Source organism: Camelus bactrianus, chromosome 25 (genome assembly GCF_048773025.1).
Source record: "Camelus bactrianus isolate YW-2024 breed Bactrian camel chromosome 25, ASM4877302v1, whole genome shotgun sequence".
Taxonomy (NCBI): domain Eukaryota; kingdom Metazoa; phylum Chordata; class Mammalia; order Artiodactyla; family Camelidae; genus Camelus; species Camelus bactrianus.
Genome location: NC_133563.1, coordinates 3,726,576 through 3,747,122, shown reverse-complemented (window position 1 = coordinate 3,747,122; position 20,547 = coordinate 3,726,576). Strand labels below are relative to the sequence as shown.

The 20,547-nt window shown below is 39.3% G+C and overlaps 1 long non-coding RNA gene across 5 annotated transcripts in view; it reads left to right on the top strand.

Moving 5' to 3' along the window:
* The window catches only part of LOC123612296 (uncharacterized), a 165,048-nt gene that overhangs the window by 204 nt on the left and 144,297 nt on the right, over positions 1 to 20,547 (top strand). The gene's annotated exons all lie outside the window — the stretch shown is intronic.

Here is a 20,547-nt window from a genome sequence, read left to right as displayed (position 1 = left end):
GTGAGTCCTGGCGCACATGCCCAGCCTCTGTGTTGAGTCTGAGAATGTGGGCTCTTGGAAGAGCAGTGCTTTCTGCCTCATTTGTAGCTTTTCACTTATTCAGCAAATACCGAATCTCCCTTTGTGGAAAAGATAATGTTAGACACTGAGAATGATGCAAAGATAAACACCCACCACCCCCTACCACCCTCAGAGTGGAGGGCCTTAGAGTTTGATGCGGCGACAGGCACTGAAGACGGAAGGGCATACCCCGAGATCAATAACAAACAGGAGACTGCGCTTCGTTTGCCTCTGAAAACCCACGTCATTGGCCTTTGCTTGTGCTCCTCTTACAAGTAAACACCATTAGGGCTACATCTACGCTTTATTCCTCTCAAGCACCCTCTTGTAAAAGGGAACCCTCCTACCCTGTTCGTGGGAATCTAATTTGGTGCAGCCACTATGGAAAACAGTATGGAGGTTCCTTTAAAAACTAAACAGGGTTTCTCTATGACCCAGCAATCCCACTCCTGCACATACATCTGGAGAAAGCTCTAATTCAAAAAGATACATGCACCCAATGTTCATAGCAGCACTGCTTACAATATCCAAGACAAGGAAGCAACCTAAATGTCCATCAACAGATGAGTGGATAAAGAAGATGTGGAATGGAATACTACTCAGCCATTAAAAAGAATGAAATAATGCCTTTTGCAGCAACCTGGCTTCACCCAGAGATTACTATACTAAGTTAAGTAAATCAAACAGAGAAAGACAAATATCATATGATATCACTTACATGAGGAATATTAACAAAATGATACAAATGAACTTATTTACAAAACAAAAATAGGCCAGCTGACATAGAAAACAAATTTATGGTTACCAAAGAAGAAAGGGGGTTGGGGTGGGATAAATTAGGAGTTTGGGATGAACAGATGGACAGTACTATATATAAAACAGATAAACAACAAGGACCTACTGTATAGCACAGGGAACTATATTCAATATCTTGTAATAACCTATGACGTGTAATGGAAAAGAATCTATATATATATATACACACGTATAAAACAGAATCACTTTGCTGTACAACTGAAACTAATACAACATTGTGAATCAACTATACCAATAAAAAAGAACCCTCTCGTGACAACTTCTACACTCCCCCCTTCCATACAGCTGTTAGAGCCCCTTCCTCTGTAGTATATTCTGTTAATTTTGTACTGTCTCCTGTAGGCTAGACTTTGAGCCCTTGGACACAGAGGAAATGTAGTTTTATCAGTACAAGCGGCTGTATCCCTCAGCCCCTTGTACTGATAAAAGTTTGTTTGGACCAATGGATGTCCCCAGTCCTTCGTTACCTCTCCTGCAGACCTCTAATACTTCCATGTTGCAATGTATACCTCTCTCCTCCCCTCACATTCATTCAGCACGTTATCTATTGAATGTCCGGTGTCTGGTGAGAGCACAGGTCTCCTCTGAGGGATAGACACTAGTGAGACAAATGCATGTTGAATTGCTACTGAAGTAGGTGTTACTGTATCAGTTTTCGCTGATACACAAACCACACAAAACCTAGTGGCTTACTACACTCCTTTAGCTAACTCAGGATTCTGTTAAGTGGGCTGGGTGATTTTTCTGCTCTGGGTCTGCTCAGTGGGAACCTTTCATACCTTTCTGGTCAGCTGACAGGTCTGCTGGTGGCGGAATGAGCTAGGGTGATCTCACTCACAAGTCTAGGGGTGGGAAGGCGGTCAGCAGGGGCAACATGTGAGTGGCCACTTTTGCAACGTAACGCAAGTACTAAGGAAAAGCACATATTGAAAACAGAAGTTTGGTTTGACTAGTTTGTCAGGGGACTTCATTGCAAAAGAGACATTTGAGCTGAGATCCAAAGATTGGGAAAAGGTTAACTAGGTGAAGGGGAAGGGAAAAACAGCCCAGAGAGAGGGACAATATAGGCAAATTGCTCTCTCCTCAAACCCAGTCCCATCTCTACCCTAGCTTCCATGTCTCAGGAAATGGTATCACCCTCCAGCTGATTGTTCAAGTCAGAACCCAGCAGTTACCGTGTCTTTTCCCCAGGCACACTAGCAGTTCCCATCTGTTCTACCTCCAAAACATATCTGAATCTTTCCTTCTTTGGTTCTTCTACATCACCATAATCCAGGCTACTACCATCATTCACCTTTACGGCAAAGCCTCCTTACTGGTCTCTCTATGTCCGTAGTTACACACTGCAATGCAAAATCAAAAATGTGGATCAGATCATGCCAATCTTGCAAAGCCTAGATGGGTCAGAATGTTTGTGTCTCCCCAGAATTCATCTGTTGAACTGCCCCGTCAGGTGATGGTATTAGGGGGTGGGGCCTTCGGTAGGTGCTAGGGCATGTGGGCTCTGCCCTCGTGAATGGGATTTGTGCTCTTATAAGAGACCCCGGAGATCTCCCCAGCTCCTTGTGCCGTGCTACACTGAGAAGACAGCTGAGACACTGAGAAGGAAGAGACTCTCACCAGCACCTAACCTGCCGGTGCCTAGATCTTGGTCATCTCAGCCTCTAGAATTGTGAGAAAGAAATTTCTGCTTTTTATATGCTACCCAGCTTGTGCTGTTTTTGTCATAGCAGCTCAAATGGACTAAAAGGGATTCCCCATGTGCTTAAAATAAAATTGTCAATCCTTACTCTAGCTACTAAGACTGCATCTCCTTCTTGCCTGTCCATCCACCGTCCCTAACTGCCCCAACTGATCTATCACTGCAGTATCTGTCTCTGCTCCTAGAACACATCCATTTCAGAGTCAGTTTTGTGTTTGCTCTTTTCTCTGGTTAGAACACACCTTCCTCAGATCTTCACGTGGCCGGCCTCTTTTCATCATATGGAATTCTACTTCCAGGGCGCCCACAGAGCGAGGCTTTCTCTGATCACCGAATTATCACCATGTCGCCCTGTTTCATTTCCTTTGAAGCGCATGTCACACTCTGAAATTAACCTGTTTTTTTATATGCTATTTGTCTCCAGGACTAGAATGTATTCTCCATGAAACTAGGCACTTTGGTAGCGTGTTTATATTTATCATGTTCATATTATATACAGTATATATTATATTTCCCATACCACCACAGTTCTTGACTCATAGTAGGAACTCAATAATTAGTTGAGTTTATTGATGAATAAATAAGTGAGTGAGTGAAAACCCCACGACAGAGGAAACAATGTGTGTTGAGGAGATGGAAGAAAACCAGTGAGTCTGGAGTAGAGGAGGTGGACGTGATGATATATATGAGTTGGATTTAGAGGGATGGGTAGGGGCCAGGTCCTGTAGGCATTTTGACCATGCTAAGGGGTTTGGTCCTTGTATTAGGCAGGGTTCTCCACAGAAAACCATATATATGGTTTTATTATAAAGAATGGGCTCATGTGACTGTGGAAGCTAAGTCCCAAGCCACGCAGTCAGCAAGCTGGGGACCCAGGAGAGCTGATGGTATAATTTCCAGTCCGAGAGCTGGCAGGCTCAAGATCCAAGAAAGGCTGATGTTTCTGGAAAAGCCACAGATCCTAGCTGGAACAGTCAGGCAGGAGGAATCCCCTCTTCGGCGGCCTTTTTGCCCTAGTCTGCTCTTTGATTGGATGAGGACCATCTGTATTAGAGGGTGCAGTCTGTTTAACTCAGTCCACTGACTCAAGTGTTAATCCCATCCAGAAACACCATTACAGACACACCTAGAGGAATGTTTGGCCACATGTCTGGGCAGCCTGTGGCCTGGTCCAGGTGACACAAATTAACCACCACAAACTTTGTTTCGGTGTCCATGTGAAGGTGCTGATGGGCCACAGCCAGCACCCTCTCTTATTACCCTGTAACCCTTCAGTCTGTTAGCAGGTGCCACGCAGATACTGTAGTAACTGTTGAACAAGTGTACACTGACTTGCCCTCTTTCAGTCTCCACCCAATATAGGGGATGAATGTGTTCTAGGAACGCTTCTCCCAAGATACCTGTTTTTTTTTTTATCTTACTCTCCCATCAACAGACTTTTCAAAACATGCGTCAGCACAATTGCTCTCGTCTTTTCACTTTCTTGCTTGTAGGCCACACTTTCTCCTCAATCCCGTCTCATAGCAGAGGAGCTGGGGACCTGGGGAGGCCAAGTGCTTCGGCCAAGATCACGTAATGAGGCAGCAGGAGCTGGAGTGAAGCCCTTCGTCTTCCCTCCCTCTCAAATGTTCTTTCCCCTGTACCAGGATCTCTCCTCCATCCCCAACTCCATTTTGCATTTTTTTTTTTACAAAGTTCTTAAACAAATGTAAACATACATAGATTACTGGGGGTAGTCAATGGATGTCATTTCATATTTGGAGTGAGGAGAGTGTGTGTCAGTGATCAGTCCATCATTGGTTTCAAAGTCTCTCGGGATTATTGCTACAGGTTACAGGCAGTATAATCTGACTTTTCAGTGGCTTCTCTTAAACTACTACAGGATTATTTGTATACTTACTGTGAAAACAGCACAATCTTATTTCGTGTAACATCAAATGAACTCCAATTTAGGATAGTTTAAGAAAGTTCCAGTGGAGGCAAAGAGTTACATTAACTTCATCCACTCATTTATTCAGCACTAATTGCTGAGAATTTATTGTGTGCCAAGTGCTAGACTCACCAATCTTTAACCCAAGTGCTCTGAGTAATGTTAAAAGACACAGCTGTACACATAACTGGGTCTTAAAAATTTTTTTTCCAGTCTTATTTTTTTGAACTTTAGAGATGATAATATAGTTTCAGTTCGATTATTTTATTTAAATTATGGTAGTATTTTATAATGTTAGTGTCACTCTCTACCCATTTGTCTCATTTTAGAAATGGAGAAAAAAGTTAAGTACCCAACTATGGTCTATTGTATTTAATTGCTAGTGTTTATGCCCAACAGTATAACTTCGAATACAGTTGTTCCATGTTAAGAAGCTGAAGCAAATTGTTTTAATGCTGATACACAGAAATAAAACCTCTCTCCGGGTAAAATTTTAGTTTCCTTGTTTGTTTTAAGAATGTTCATAGCAGCTTTATCCATCATAACCAAACACGGGAAACAACCCAAATGTCCATCAACAGAGGAATGTATAAACAGAGTGTTTATACAGCCATACTGTTTGTTTGGTTTTGTTTATTTTTGCTTTAAAGATTCAGTATTTGAGGGGATACAGGACGCCCTCTAGTGGTGAATTTAGTACTTAAAATTACTTGGTCAAGCGCTAAAAGCCAAAGGGACAGAATGAAACTAAACCAGAATCCTATCTCATTTGAGACCAGATTTTAAGTAGAAATCAGCTATAACTGGTTTTATTCTTAGTGTATTAAAGAGGGAGTATTATTAAGAAGGAAAGCACATGGGCTTTGATGTGCTCTGAGGTCTCACTGGCACGGAATTCTGGTTCCATCATTCTCTCGAGGGTTAGCATGCCTGAGAATCAGCCGCTTCCGAGGCCCCACCCTAGAGTTTCTGATTCTGGTTTTTGAAGGGAAAAAAAAAGTGAATGAAGGGCTGCAAATGGCAAAATATCCCTCTTTTATGGGTGAGTTGTATTCCATTACATACATACGCTTGCTGCATCTTCTTTATCCATTCATCTACTGCTGTGCACTTGGGATGCTTCCATATCTTGGCAATTACAAATAATGTTTCTGTTAATAGCAGGGTGTGTGTATCTTTTTGAATTAATTCTTATTTTGTTGTTGCCTTTATTCCTTTGATAACTATGTAAGTTTAAAAAGCTATATCTCTAAACGTTCTTAGAAACAATGAACAGTACGTATATGTAAATTAAAAAATACATGTGCAGTAAAAAAAAATGAGCTATCAAGCCACAAAAGGCATGGAAGAAACTTAAAAGACATATTATTAAATGAAAGAAGCCAGTCTGAAAAGGCTACAAACTGTATGATTCCAACCAAATGACATTCTGGAAAAGGCACAGCTACAGAAACAATAAAAAGATTGTGGTTTCCAGGGGTTTGGGGAGAGGGAGGGAGGGAGGAATGAACAGATGGAGCACAAGGGATTTTTAGGGCAGTGAAATTACTCTGTATGGTACTATAGTGGTGGCTACATGTCATTATGCATTTGTCAAAACCCATAGAATGTACAACATCAAGAGTGAACCCTAATGTGAACTATGGACTTTGGTTGATAATCATGTGCCCGTGTTGGTTCATTGATTGTATTAAATGTGCCACACTGATGAGGGATGTTGAGGGTAGGGGAGTCTATATGTGTGGGTGGGGAGGGCTCTGTGCAAACTGTCTGTATTTCTGCTCAGTTCTGCTGTGAACCTGAAACTGCTCTAAAAAAGTTAAGTCTATTAATAAAATAAATAAATAAATAGAAGAAAAGAGAAAAGAAAAACAATCAATGTTTTATGAGAAAATGTTCTGTTACTATTAGGTGAACTCTTTTCTAGATTGATCGGTCTGATAAGCAGTGGCGCATACATATATACACACACACATATAGACAGATGTGCATAGTAGGCACAAAGACAAGCAGTCTTATAAAAGTAGGGTCTTTGTGTGCATTTTAAAATTTTGGACATTATTTGATTAAAAAATTGTTATGAAATAGATCAAACATACAGAAAATAATTAACTGACCCCTATAGTATATTTACTGGGCAGATTTTACTGTATTTGCCTAAGTTATTTTAAATGGGCAAAAGTTCCAGAGACGTTGAAGCCCTGCCCCTTCACCTTGTCCCCTCCGTCCCTCTTTCCTCGTAATAATCACTGCCTTCAAGGTAGTGTGTGATCTTTCCATTCCTGTTTGTGTATTTCTCCATCACCTGTATGTATTCATTAATGCTGTGGTATTTTTATGTTTTTAAACTTTGTATAACTCATATTATATTTTACATACTTTTTTGAAATGCACTTTTTAACACAGTATTCTATTTTAGACATTTATCCATGTTGTTACGTTTAGTGTTGCAGAGAGTTCTACCGTAGCAATAAATGATGGTGTTTGCATTCTTCTGGTAAATATCAATTGTTTCCAATGTTTCCTACTTACAAAATATGCTGCAGTGTGTATGCACTTTATTTTCTCTAGAGTAGCTATCCATATAGAAGTGGCTTGTCTTTTCACGTTTGTTTTAACTTTGGCAGAGCAGAAGTTTTTAATATTAGGTCTTTAGTTGGAATTTATTTTTGTATATATTCTGGGATAAGGATCTAATTTTATCTTCTTTCTTGTGGATAACCACTTATGCCAGATTAATTTATTGAATTATTCATTCATCAACCTCCCCTCCCCCACCACATCCCAACTGACTTTTTTTTACTAATTCTTTCATATGCCAAGTTACCATCAATAGGTTAGCCCGTGTCTAGGCAGTCTATTCTGTTGGTCTGTTTGTTTATAGCTGGGCCAATTCTAAACCATTTGAGTTATGGATATTCTGCATGGATCTAATCACGTGAAACAAGAGAAACTTGTTTGTAGATTTGTAAGATAAATCAAGTTGGCCTTAAGGTGAAAAAAACCTTTTTAATGGATGTAATCACAATTTGTTTTCCTAATTTACTTTTTTGGGATATAATTTGAGATATAACTTACATACCACACAGTTCAATTATTTAATGTGTGCAATTCAATCATTTTTAGTGTATTCACAGAAGTGTACAACCATCACCGCAATCCATTTTAGAACATTTTTATCACCCCAGAAAGAAACTCCACACACATTAGCAGTCACTCTTTATTTCTCCTCAATCCTCCCAGCCCTAGGAAATCAGTCATCTGCTTTCTGTCTCTATAGTTTGCCTGTTTGGGACATTTCATATAAGTGAAATCATATAATATGTGCTCTTTTGTGATTGACCTTTTTCATTTAACATGTTTTTTTTTTTAACATAATGTTTTGAGGGTTCATTCATCTTGTAGTACGTATTAGAACTTTGTTCTGTTTATTGCTGGGTAATATTTCATTGTATGGATGCATCAATTTGACTTATCCATACATCTGTTGATAGGCATTTGGGATATTTCCACTTTTTGGCTACTACAAATAATGCTGCTATGAACATTTGTGTACAACTTTTTGTGTGGACATATGTTTGCATCTCTCTTGAGTATATACCAAGGAGTAGAATTGCCAGGTCATTTAATAATGCTATGTTTAAGCTTTGAGGAACTTACCCACAGTCTTGCAAGTGGCTGAACCATTTTACATTTCCACTAGCCTCGCATGAGAGTTCAGGTTTCTCCATATCCTCATCAACACTTGTTATTTTCTGACTTTATTAGTTCTAGCCATCCTAGTGGGTATGAAGTGATATCTCACTGTGGTTTTGATTTCCATTTTCTTGACAGCTATATTGTTGAACATCTTTTCATGTTCTTATTGGCTATTTGTATATCTTCTTTGGAGAAGTGTCTATTTAGATCTTTTACCTATTGTTAAAATGGGTTATTTGTCTTTTTTGATACTTTCTTATAAGTGTTCTTTATGTATTCTAGATACTTTTCCTTCCCTTGCCTGAGGAGACTGATCCAAAAAATATTGCTAAGACAGAAGCCAAAGAGTGTTCTTATGCATTCTTCTGGAAGTTTTATGTGCTCAGGTCTAACATTTAAGTCTTTAATCACTTTGAGTTTATTTTTGTGCATGATGTGAGACAACAGCCCAGTTTGATTCTTTTGGGCTCTATTCTGTTCCATGATCCATGTATCTGTTTTTGTGTCAATACCATACTGTTTTGATTACTGTGGTTTGCAGTATAGTTTGAAACCAGAGAGCACGATACCTCCAGCTTTGTTCTTTTTTTCTTAAGATTGTTTTGACTATTTGGTGTTATTTGTGTTTCCATACACATTTTAAAATTGTTTGTTTCAGTTCAGTGAAAAATGCCTTTGATATTTTGATAGTGATTATATTAAATCTATAGATTGCCTTGGGTGATATGGTTATTTTAACAATATTAATTCTTCCTATCCATAAGCATGGTGTATCTTTCCATCTGTTTGTGTTGTCCTCAATTTCTTTCATCAGTGTCTTATAGTTTTTCAAGTATAGTTCTTTTACATCCCTAGGTAGGTTTATTTCTAAATATGTTATTCTTTTTGGTATAATTGTAAATGAGTTTGTTTCCTTAATTTCTCTTTCTGGTAGTTCATTGTTATTGTATAGAAATGCAACAGATTTCTGCATATTAATTTTGTATCCTGCAACTTTACTGAATTCATTTATTAGTTCTAATAGTTTTGTGTGTGTGTGTGTGAGACTTTGGGGTTTCCTATGTATAGTATTATGTCATCTGCAAACAGTGACAGTTTTACTTCTTCCTTTCCAATTTAGATTCCTTTTATTTTTTTTCTTGTTTGATTTCTGTGGCTAGGACTTCCAATATTTTGTTGAATAAAAGTGGCAATAGTGAGCCTCCTTGTCTTGTTCCTGATCTTAGAGGAAATGCTTGCAACTTTTCACTGTTGAGTGTGATGTTAGCTGTGGATTTGCCATCTATGGCTTTGTTATGTTCAGGTATGTCCCCTCTGTGCCTACTTTGTTTTCATCATGACCGAGTGTTGAGTTTTGTCAAGAGCTTTTTCACTGAGATGATCATGTGATTTTTATCCTTCCTTTTGTTAGTGTGGTGTATCGCATTGATTGATTTGTGAATATTGAACCATCCTTACATCCATGAAATAAAGCCAACTTAATCATGGGGTGTGAACTTCTTTATATGTTGTTGAATTTAGTTTGCTAATATTTTGTTGAGAATTTTTGCATTTATATTCATTAGGAGTATTGGTCTGTAATTTTCTTTTTTGTAGTGTCTTTGTCTGGTTTTGATACCAGAGTAAATGTGGTCTCATAGGATGAATTTGGGAGTTTTCCCTCTTCTTCAGTTTTTTTAGAATAGTTTGAGAAGAGTAGGTATTAACTATTCTTTACATCTTTGGTAGAATTCCCCTATGAAGCTGTTTGGTTCTGAATTTGTATTTTTGGGGAGTTTTTGTATTACTGATTCAGTTTCAATACTATTAAGTGATCTTTTCAGATTTATCTATTTCTTCCTGCTTTAGTCTTGGGAGATTATATATTTCTAGGAATTTATCCATTTCTTCTAGTTCGTCCAGTTTGTTGACATACAATTTTCATAGTATTCTCTTATGATTATTTGTATTTCTGTGATAGCAATTGTAACTTCTCCTTTTTTATTTGTTATTTTATTTATTTGGGTCCTTTCTCTTGTTTTTCTTAATGAGCCTGGCTAATATCTTATCAAGTTTATTTATCTTTTCAAAAAACCAGCTCTTGGTTTCATTTTTTTCTTTTCTTTCTTTCTTTCCTTCTTTTCTTTTCTTTTTTTTTTGATCTCTAGTTTATTTATTTCCTCTCTGATCTTTATTATTTCTTTTCTTCTGCTGACTTTGGTCTTTGTTTGCTCTTCTTTTTCTGACACCTTTAGATGTAAGGTCATGTTGTTTGAGATTTTTCTTGTTTCTTGGCCTAAACTGGCATGAACTTCTCTGTTAGAACTAGTCTTGAGGTACCCATAGATTTTGGAAGGTTATGTTTTAATTTTAATTGGTTTCAAAGTATTTTCTGATTTCTTCATTGACCCATTGATTTTTTAAATTAGCATATTGTTTAGTCTCCTTGTGATTGTGTTTTTCCCATTTTTCTCCTGTAATTGCTGTTTAGTTTCATACCATTTTGGTCTAAAAGATGCTTGATATAATTTCTATCTTTTAAAATGTGTTAAAAAAAAAGAAATATATATATTCTCTTAATACAAAACAAAAATGACATAAATTTTATTTTTTTAATGGGATTGTATTATATAGGCTGTTTTGTACATTGTTTAAAAATATTGACAATTTACTTGGAAATCTTCCTGTTACAGAAGATACATCTATCTCATTCTATTTTGTTGCTATGTAGTACTCCATAGTATGAATGTTTCATTGTGTATTAACCATTAACCTACTGTTGAATATTTAGGTTATCTACTGTTTTTTGCTGTTATAAACAATACTGAAGTGACCATCTTATCCATATGTACAAGTGTGTGCAACCTTTAGGAAAAATCCCAGAAGGTGAGCTTCTGGGTTAAAAGATTTAAAGTGTAGATTGATAGTGCCAAGCTGTCCTCTAAAAATGATTTGTCAATTTCTATTCCCTTCAACAGTGTGTGAGAAAAGTATTAGTTTCTCTAAACCCACACTTTTACTAAATGTTGTCTATCCTTTACATTTTTACCAGTAGTGAATAATGATCTCTCATTGTTTCAATTTGCATTTCTTTGAAGAGTAGTGAACTTGAGCACCTTTTAATATTTGTATATATTTTGTCCTTTTAAAAACGTTTCATTTGGAAATGAGTTCAAGACTGCAAATATAAAAATAGCACAAGGAACATACGCACACACCCTTTACCCAATTCATCTATTGCTAACATTTGACCCCATTTGCTTTATCATTTTCTCTCTTTGCACATGTTTACATGGGTGTGCATGTGTGCATGTGTGTGTGTGTGCATAATTTTTTACTGACCTATTTGAAGGTTGCATATATAATTTTTTAACTTTACTTTTAAATATCTTTATGTATATTTCCTAAAAATAGAAATACTTTTTTACATAATCATAGTCAAGTTATCAAATTCATAAATTAATAATGATATAGTCTATCATTCATATCCAAGTTTTTTCCATTGACCTAATACTGTCCTTGATAGCAATTTTTCCACTTCAGTAAAAGATCCAGTCTAGGGTGAGGTATTGCATTTAATTGTCATGTCCCTTCAGCCTTCTTTAAGATGGAACATTTCTACAGCCTTTCTTTGCCTTTTCTGACATTGGTATTTTGTAAAAATGTAATCCCCCACACCCCACTTTCTTAGTAGAATGTTCATCATTTTGCCTAATGTTTCCTTGTTACAGACCGAGATTATGCATTCTTGGCAAAAACACTGTGTAGCTGATGGTGTGTTCTTCCGAGGGTATCACATCCAGGGCACAGGTTGTCCACCTCTTCCCCATTGGTTGTGGTAATAGTCACACATCAAGCCTTAGGCGTGCGTCTCTTATATGCTAAGTACTGGGTTCAAAGATGAATAAGATAACTCCTTCATCGAGGGGATTGCAGTCTAGGGAGGAAGCAGAAATGCAAACAGAAAAGGACAGTCACATGTTTAATGCTGTAACAGAGGCATGAACAATGGACTCACTAAATCTACCTTCAGGAGTAACTCTGGCCAGGGAAGCTGGGGACTTTTCACAGAGATAATTTATTTGGGAACAGGGATGGTCCTCAGGGATGTTTGTGTCTTGTGTAGCATCTTGCTGTATATTTATTACATAAGTATTGAGTAGACTGAATGAAAGAACTCTACATGCCTCAAAATAAAACTGTCAAAATATGGTACAGAATATTATTTCATCTCTCTTTTTAGCTCACTATTGATGACATGATTGAATGTTTTAGACATTAAGGAAATGTATTTTCATGCTGAGAGAAATGTTCACAGTAAATTATGTACAAAAGTGTGGTTTATAAATTTATGATATCAACTTTCCTAATGTAGTTTTATATCCAGTTAGAGACCTTGATTACAAAATTGAAATATACACTGCATCATACGTCTTGATGCAGAGAAGAATTTCAAGAGTTCATTCATTCCAATCTCTTCTCTTCAGGCAAGGCCAGTTATACAGATGAAGCCACAGGGCTCAGAGAAGTTTAATGTTTCGACAAGGTCAAAGTTCCCGAATGCCAAGCAGGTTCCTGGCAATAATTGGTGTTTAATCCATATTTGCAGAATGAATAACGTCCTTTCTTCCTAGTGCACTGTGTTATCTGCTGTTCATGCTGAACCTTTAGGAATCCTTATGATTGCTGTTTCTATCTGAAGTCTTCACAAGTCACAGCTAATCCTTCAATTCGTACCCTAAAGTCACAAGTTCTGTTGCTATGAACTAACCCCACTGTCCAATAGAAATTGAAAATGAGCCATGTTTATAATTGTAAGTCTTATAGTAGCTCATTAAAAAAGTAAAAAGAAAGAATAAAGTTAATTTTCATAATGTATTTTACTTAATGACTATATCCAAAGTTTTAGCATTTCACTATGTAAACAATATAAAAATGATTGAGATATTTTACATTCTTGTTTCATAATTTCTTAGAAATTCAGTGTGTAATTTGCAGCCCAATCTCATTTTGGACTGTCTACATTTCCAGTGCCCCATAGCCACATGTGGCTAGTGGCTTCTGTACAGTCCAGTACCACCAGTGTGGTGTCTGTGTGTTGGGCAATGCAGATCTAGCATGACCTTCCGTAATCTATCTTTATGCTTTGGATGCTCAATGCCAGCTGCTAAAGGACGCATGTCCGAATGAAGGGTTTCTTCTCCCACCAGACCTGACTTTTACATGGTCTCAGGGTTGTGCGTGCAGATCTTGATACAGTTCTTTCATAGAACTGAACCATTTTAGAAGGGAACAAGACAGTGTAGTGGTACTTTAATAAAAACATGCATTCGCTACCACTTGCTTCTGATAAATACATGATCCCCGATCTAGTTCTTACGGTTTCAACAGCTAGTTGTGACGTTTTCAGAACTAGATCATGGATAACGCATTTATCTAAATTGATCTCCGTGTTCTTTTTGTAGATCGACACATCAGAGCATCAGGATAAAACTGCTTACTCTTAGATCTGAGGGGAAGGAGAGAAAGTAGCTTTGATGAAAATTTGACATTCAGAGTTTAAGTTCGTTATTTCATATGTTGATAGTGAACACTTTACTTCGCTGTTATTAAAGGCAGTCTTTGTAAAAGATACCATTTCAAATTAGTAAAGATAATGTAAATACATGACCTCAGGACAACTGAGCACACATTTGTGGAACTGTACACCGATACAATGCCGTATGAGACACTTTGTCTCCTATGCTGTTGGTGGAGAGCAAAATTAGAGGGCCATTTGGCAATCTCAATTTAAACTGTATGTTTCCACCTCTAGGAATGTATCTAACGTATACATTCACACATGTGCACAAATAAGTATGTAAAATGTAATTCACTTCCTTAATTATTTATAATCACAAAAAATTAGAAAACAACCAAAATGTGAATCAATATAGGATTGGCTAAATAAATTTTGATACATCCATATAGTAGCTTATTATATAGTTCTTTAAAAATGAGATCTCACTAATGTCCTGGTATAAAATTTACTCTAAGATATATGGTAAAGAGAGAAAAAGAAGATACAGAATTGTGTATAGATCAGGGGTCAGTAAACAATCCAACTTAACTACGTTTTTTTGTAAATAAAGTTTTCTGGGAACACAGTCTCTCCCGTTTGCATTATATCTTGTCTGTGGCTATTTTTGTGGTACGATGGCAGAGTCGAGGAGTTGTTACAGAGACTGTGTGGACTGAAAAGCAGGAAATATTTACTATCTGCCCTTTAGAAAAAATATCTAGCAGAGCCATGTATGCTACTGTTTGTGTTACACAACTTTTACTCGTTCAAAAAGAATATGAAATAATTGGAAATTACCCCACCTCTAGCATACCTAGCATCTCACACTGTAAACCTGAAAATGTTCTCAATGGCATGTTTGTCGAAATTCCCTGCCTTTAAGGAGGCTGCAATAAAAGTCATCAAGGATACATTTCTGTGATTTTTTAATGTGATCAGTCCATGGCAGGAAAGTCCATTTCCCTGTGATGAGCTCTCTACTGTGCCAAGAAAAGCAACTGAAAAGGTGGAAAAATTCAATCAATAATTCATTTTGTGTACAGAGCAATTGCTTTGAAGGGTATCTTGGTTTTTATTTCCCTTCCTTCCTGAACTCACTGTAACAACTGCCTTGCCTCCGGGCAAGGCGGCAGAGTAGTGTGAATTACCAGCTAGCCATGTAACAAACACCACAAACTCTCAGGGCGAGAAGACTGGACACAAAGATCCATGAAGCCTAATGCCAAGCTAGCAATTTTTCAGTGCATAAATTCCAGCCCTCTGGTATACCAAGTCAGCACGCTTGCCTCCTGGACGCACTGCCTGGCCTTCAGGGAATGGTGCTCCCAGGCAAGGATAATCTGTTTAGACAGCCTTCTGCGCCTGATTTGCCTCTCTGGTCACTAGGGTGGTGGCTGCAATGCTAGCTGGGGGTCACTGAGTTCAGGTTTCCCTTCTTAATACCAGGAGAGACTGTTTAACTTGAGATTTCAGAGACATCAAAAGAACTTATTGAGAAGACTTGTGTCCACACAGTGGAATGCATTATACTAGGTAATCAGGGAACTTAAATATTTAAAAAATATGGTAAGTTTGTAATAATATCCAGGCATAACAATACAGTGACTCTGGGTTAATTAAAAAAATTATTTCTTTCTTTATTTTGGAGGGAGGTAATTAGGTTTATTAATTAATTAATTTATTTAATGGCGGTACTTGGGATTGAACCCAAGACCTGGTGCATGCTAAGCACGCACACTACTACTGAGCTACGCCCTCCCCTCCTGGGTTAACGTTGAATCTTCCTCTTCCCAGCTGTTCTGGAGAGGCCACTGAGCTGGGTCCTCTTCTGGCCTAAGACTGAGCACTTTTCTTCTTTAGCTGTCCCACTTCTGGCCAGCCTCTCCCCATCGCTACTGCTGGTCGTTTTGACACATTGATCCTTAAAACTTTTCTTTTTAACTTAATGAAACACTTTTGTAATACTTTGAAGCCTCATGCAGAACAGAGCCATTGTCACCTTCTTGACCTCTTTCCCATCATTTCCTCTGACTCGTTTGTTTATATTTCCTGGTTCCTTTATTGCTCCAACCTTATCCACCTGCAGCAGTCTGGCTTGCCTACCTATAGCAACCTGGCCTCTGCCAGCCTGGTCCCCACCCCTCATTGGTCCTTCTTCTGTCAGCTTGTAGCCTTGCCTGGTTCAACCGAACCCAAAACTCTGTTAACACCCATAATCATAAACACGGCCCTGGCACAGCTGAGGGCGTCTCAGCCAGCAACCACGGCAGTCAGCCTCCTTCCCCGTCCTCAGCGCCCTGCGCTTCTCCATGTCCCCCAGGTCCACGGTGCTGCTTCCCGGCTCTGCTTCAGGCTGTGCCTGTGCTGGAGCACACCCTGTGCTCTCTGCCTGGAGCACGCCTCTCACCCCAGCTCAGGTGCCTCTGACTCCCCTGGAGAGATGTACACTGTCTCATTTTCAGTTCTCAGCATTCTGTTCTTGATTATGTTCCTGTGTAGACACTGTACGGCGGGCTTCTCTTAGTGCTTATTTGCTCCTTGCCCACAAGTCGTGCCACAGTCGTTCCGTACATCCTGCCTCTTGAACAACATCAGTGACAGAGGAAGTCTGCAGCAAAAGGCTGGTGGATGAGTGCGCTGTTCTTGAGGACTCCTGGCAACCTTGAGAGTCTAAGGTTCAGTGGATATAAACAAAATTATGGCAGCAAGTTCATTCAACAGCTAATACTTATTAAGTACCTACTGTGTACCAGACTCTGATACGGTGTTTGGTGTGCATCAGAGAGCAAAACAAACATCCTGTGCCCTTGGAGTTTGCTTAGTGGTGAGATGCTGGCAAAGAATAATAGGTGTCATAAAGAATCTGGTTCTGTAGTATGTGAGAAGGCAGTAAGCGCTACAACAAGAGGGACAAGTAGAGCAGGGTCAGATCGGTTAGCAGGGTGTCAGGGTGGACGGCCTCCAGCCCTCACTGGTGCTGGCACCTACTAGTATTCAACATTTGAGCCACACGGTTGAAGTTCTTTATGAGCTCACTTGATTCTCACACTAACTACATGAGGTAGGCATGATTATTCTCCAAAGCTCCATTAATGTGGACCAGGAACCTTCGGAGAGATGCTCCGTCACTGGACTAAGGTCACACAGCTGGTACCTGGCAGGCAGTCTGATCTAAAATTCCAGGTTCTTAATCAGCATTAGTTAGTGTCCTGAAATCTGTGGGAGGTGACACGTTTTCCACATTCTCCACTCCACTTTTTCAATATATGGTAGTTTTTTCTTTTAAAGACAGTAGTTTTAAGCGAAGATAAGGAATCTCTTTACAGCCAGGGGGCAGCAAATGACTGCTTTTGAGTTATGGAAGAGGCAAATAAAAACCTACAGATAGCTTTTAAAACTACTGAATTGTAGTTAGTAAACCCCAAAGTAAGAAAGTGGAAGTCTTCTCTTGGCTTGTCTATGCTTTTAGAATAAAATGAATTACTTTAATGCTAGAAGTAACATTTAAGAATACTACTTTAAAATAATAAATCTACAGAAAGAACATCACTGTCTTGATCTGACTCTTGATCTAAATGTGAGCATCCCTAATACTTTTCCACTTTGATTTTATAATATTTTAAAATGCAGTATATATGTATTCATCACAAATATTTTAATTGCTCATTTCACAAGAGGATGGAATACAATGGGTATTTATGCTCACATACTCTTAATTAGAGATGCAACTTAAAATTTATGTATATAAAATCTTTTTTAAAAATTCAAAAAGTGAAGCTAGTGTGGGGAGAAATGACCACCAACTTACATGTTAGTTTAGGTTTTCTGAGTCGTAAAAAGTTATGATTGTTAGATACTGAATGTGAAGAGCTGGGGGTGCTTTTGGATCATTTTCAAGGGATAATAAATAGACTAGCAGAATGGGGCATTTGCCGATAAATAACAACTCAATAATAATTCTTAGATAACCTAATAGGAACTGAGATGTACGTCTTATTTCTCCAAATCAAATGGACAGGATTGGAACTGGGAGACAGGAGTCTTAACATTCTGGTGGACATGAGTTCTAATGCTGAGGGAATTCATAATTCTCTACTAACCATCAGGCAGAGACCAATCCAAAGTGAGGAATGCAAGCACACCGCTTGGAGCAGGGCAGGGTGACTGCAGGGTGGGAAGAAAGGAGGCAGGACGGCCAGTGCCAAGGTGGGGGTCAAGGTACAACGCGAGGTGAATTTTGCTCCCTAGGTGGCTGGGTCCTGCATCAGATCTTCCTCGGGCTGGGCTACCTGCAGCGAGGCCTGAAACCCCCAGCCTGACCACTGAGAAGAGGGGTCCAAAGACCCTGCTCCACTGGCCCCTCTCAGCAGGCCTCCACCCAGGTCAGTTTCTTTTATTTGGAACAACCTCTTTGAAAATAGTAAATATACTTGAAAGAAGACACCTTATACTGTTACCAGACTCAGGTCTGGCTGCTCGTGGCTTGAAAGCCAAAGCCCAAGAGGCAGCTGTTGGTAGAAAGGAAAGTTTGCTTCATTTCAGAGGCTGGCCACGGGGGGAGAGGGCAGACTCATGTCCAAAGGCCAGCTCCCCACCATCAATGTGGGCAAGAGCTTTTAAAGGGGGGTTTTAGAGGTGTATTAGCAGAGGAAGGGGCTACATGCAGAACAACACAGTCGGCTCTGACAGTCATCTTGAAATCAGCATCTGATCAGCACCATCTTGATAGTTTTAAGTTCAGTTAATCTTTAGTTTCAGGGTCGGTTTGTTCCCATTTCTTTGAGGCCAGTTCTCTGAATGGTGGCCGCTCATGTCATGGCTCCAGCCTGGTCAGCATGCAGTTAACTTCTTCCACCCGGTGGGGGCTTCAGTATTTACAAACCAGATCAAAGGATAAGGCTCAGAATATTATCCATAGCTCTTGAGGGGGAACTAAGGACTTTGTTCAGTGCTCAACTATTATTATTTGGTCTTGTTTGTTTTCCTTTGCTTCTGCGTTTTCTCACTTCTCCAGTTACCTTTATTTTTTGGCTAAAGTTTTTCTAGAGATGAAAGGCAGGTGGAGGACATGGTGGGGGAGGGGGCTTTGTCCTGGGAAGGCCCCCCAGGGTCCTGCTCTGTTTCAGCACTACGAGTCATTGCCGCGTTTGGTTAACTGTCTTCCTTGGCTAATTTCTTCAGAATCAGGAGCAGGATTTAGTGTTTCTCCCAGTGCTCAGCATCCGGTCTCGGTTTATGAACCCCTTCCTCGACACTGAGGCCAAGGACCCTGTCCCTCTTGTATGAGTCCTTCCGACCCCAGCACTGGCCGGGCACTGACTCAGTCGTCCCAAGAAAGGGGGAGGGAGCTGGGCGTGCAGGCAGGAAGATGTTGGCAGCCAGGGCCTGTGCTGAGCCTGCCAGGCTTAGGCTCCCAGAGTGAGAAGGGGGCCTGTGGTCACCACAGAGCCTACATTTGGAGGGTAGGGGGTCGTGAAGGAAACTTTACATTTCATGATATTTCTAAATGGTTATCATTTGCCGAAGTGAGAAAAAATAATTACCTGGACTCTTGGATTCTAAATTAACGCTGGGTACCGCCTCCTCCCACCTCCGTCATAGGGCTTTATATTTGACAAAGAACTCTCCACTTCTTTTTTCCCAAATAACAAACATAAGAAAAGGCCCTTTTGACATATACTTTTGAGAAACCAAGGAAAGTTCTATGCGCAGGGAAGTGTGATGCATTTAGTATACGTCCAAACATATTTGATGTATAACATACATCTTGTGTAATATTTATAAACTTACATTGTATACATAACCATATACTGACATGTCTACATAATGTTTATATTTTCTCCCCGCTGTGGTCCTTGCTCTGGCTGGCCCCGGGCTGCTACTTCACCGACCCACATCTTTTGTACTGACTCTTTTCCGACTTGAGCTCCTCCATGGACCGCACCTCACCCTGCCTGCCAGGCTGTCCCAGTGCTGTTACTGCCGTGGACTCGGAGCTGCTCTGGAATCACATTTGCATCTTTCTCCCAACTCTGAAAACAGACTACTTAATATTACTTTTAATTAGTCCATTTGTATTCTAAGTGCCCTTACATGCTTTTAAGTTCTTTGAGCTTTCTCATCTTTATAGCCTCTGCAGTGCTTAGTAAGGCAGGTAACAGTGTTCCTGCCTCAGGGCCTTTGCACTGGCTGTCCCCTTTGCCGAGAGTGTCCTTCACCCAGATATCGTCACGACTAGCTCCTTTACTTCCTTGAGATCTTGACTCAAACACACCCTGCCAGTGCCTAAAAGCCTCCTACCCCACAGCATTTTGCAGCTCCCTTTCCTGCTTTATTTTTTCTCCTTGGTAAAAAATTCACCTCGTATTCTATATATTTTACTCATTAATCTGGTTCCTTTTCTGTCTAGATTACATGTTCCACGAGGGCAGAGATTTTTGTCTGTTTTGTTTAGAACTGGATCCCTGATGCTTGGCACACAGTAGATGTCCACTAAGTATTTAACAAAAAAGGAATAAATAAATAGCAGCATTACATAAATGCAGGAGAAATGAATCAGAGTACACAGGCATTGGATCTAAGCCTAGATCTGATGTCAAGGGAAATGAATGATTCTTTGCAACATGTGTAGAAGGGCACTAGCTAAATTAATTCATGTTTACCTGGATCTGTTCAGTTTACGAAATGCCAACTAATTGTTTCATTAATGTTTCATGTATATGAATAAATATAATTTTTAAAAATGATGAGTGGGTATATAAAGATCTCCAACCTGTTTGCACAGACCAAAGGGAAACCTAG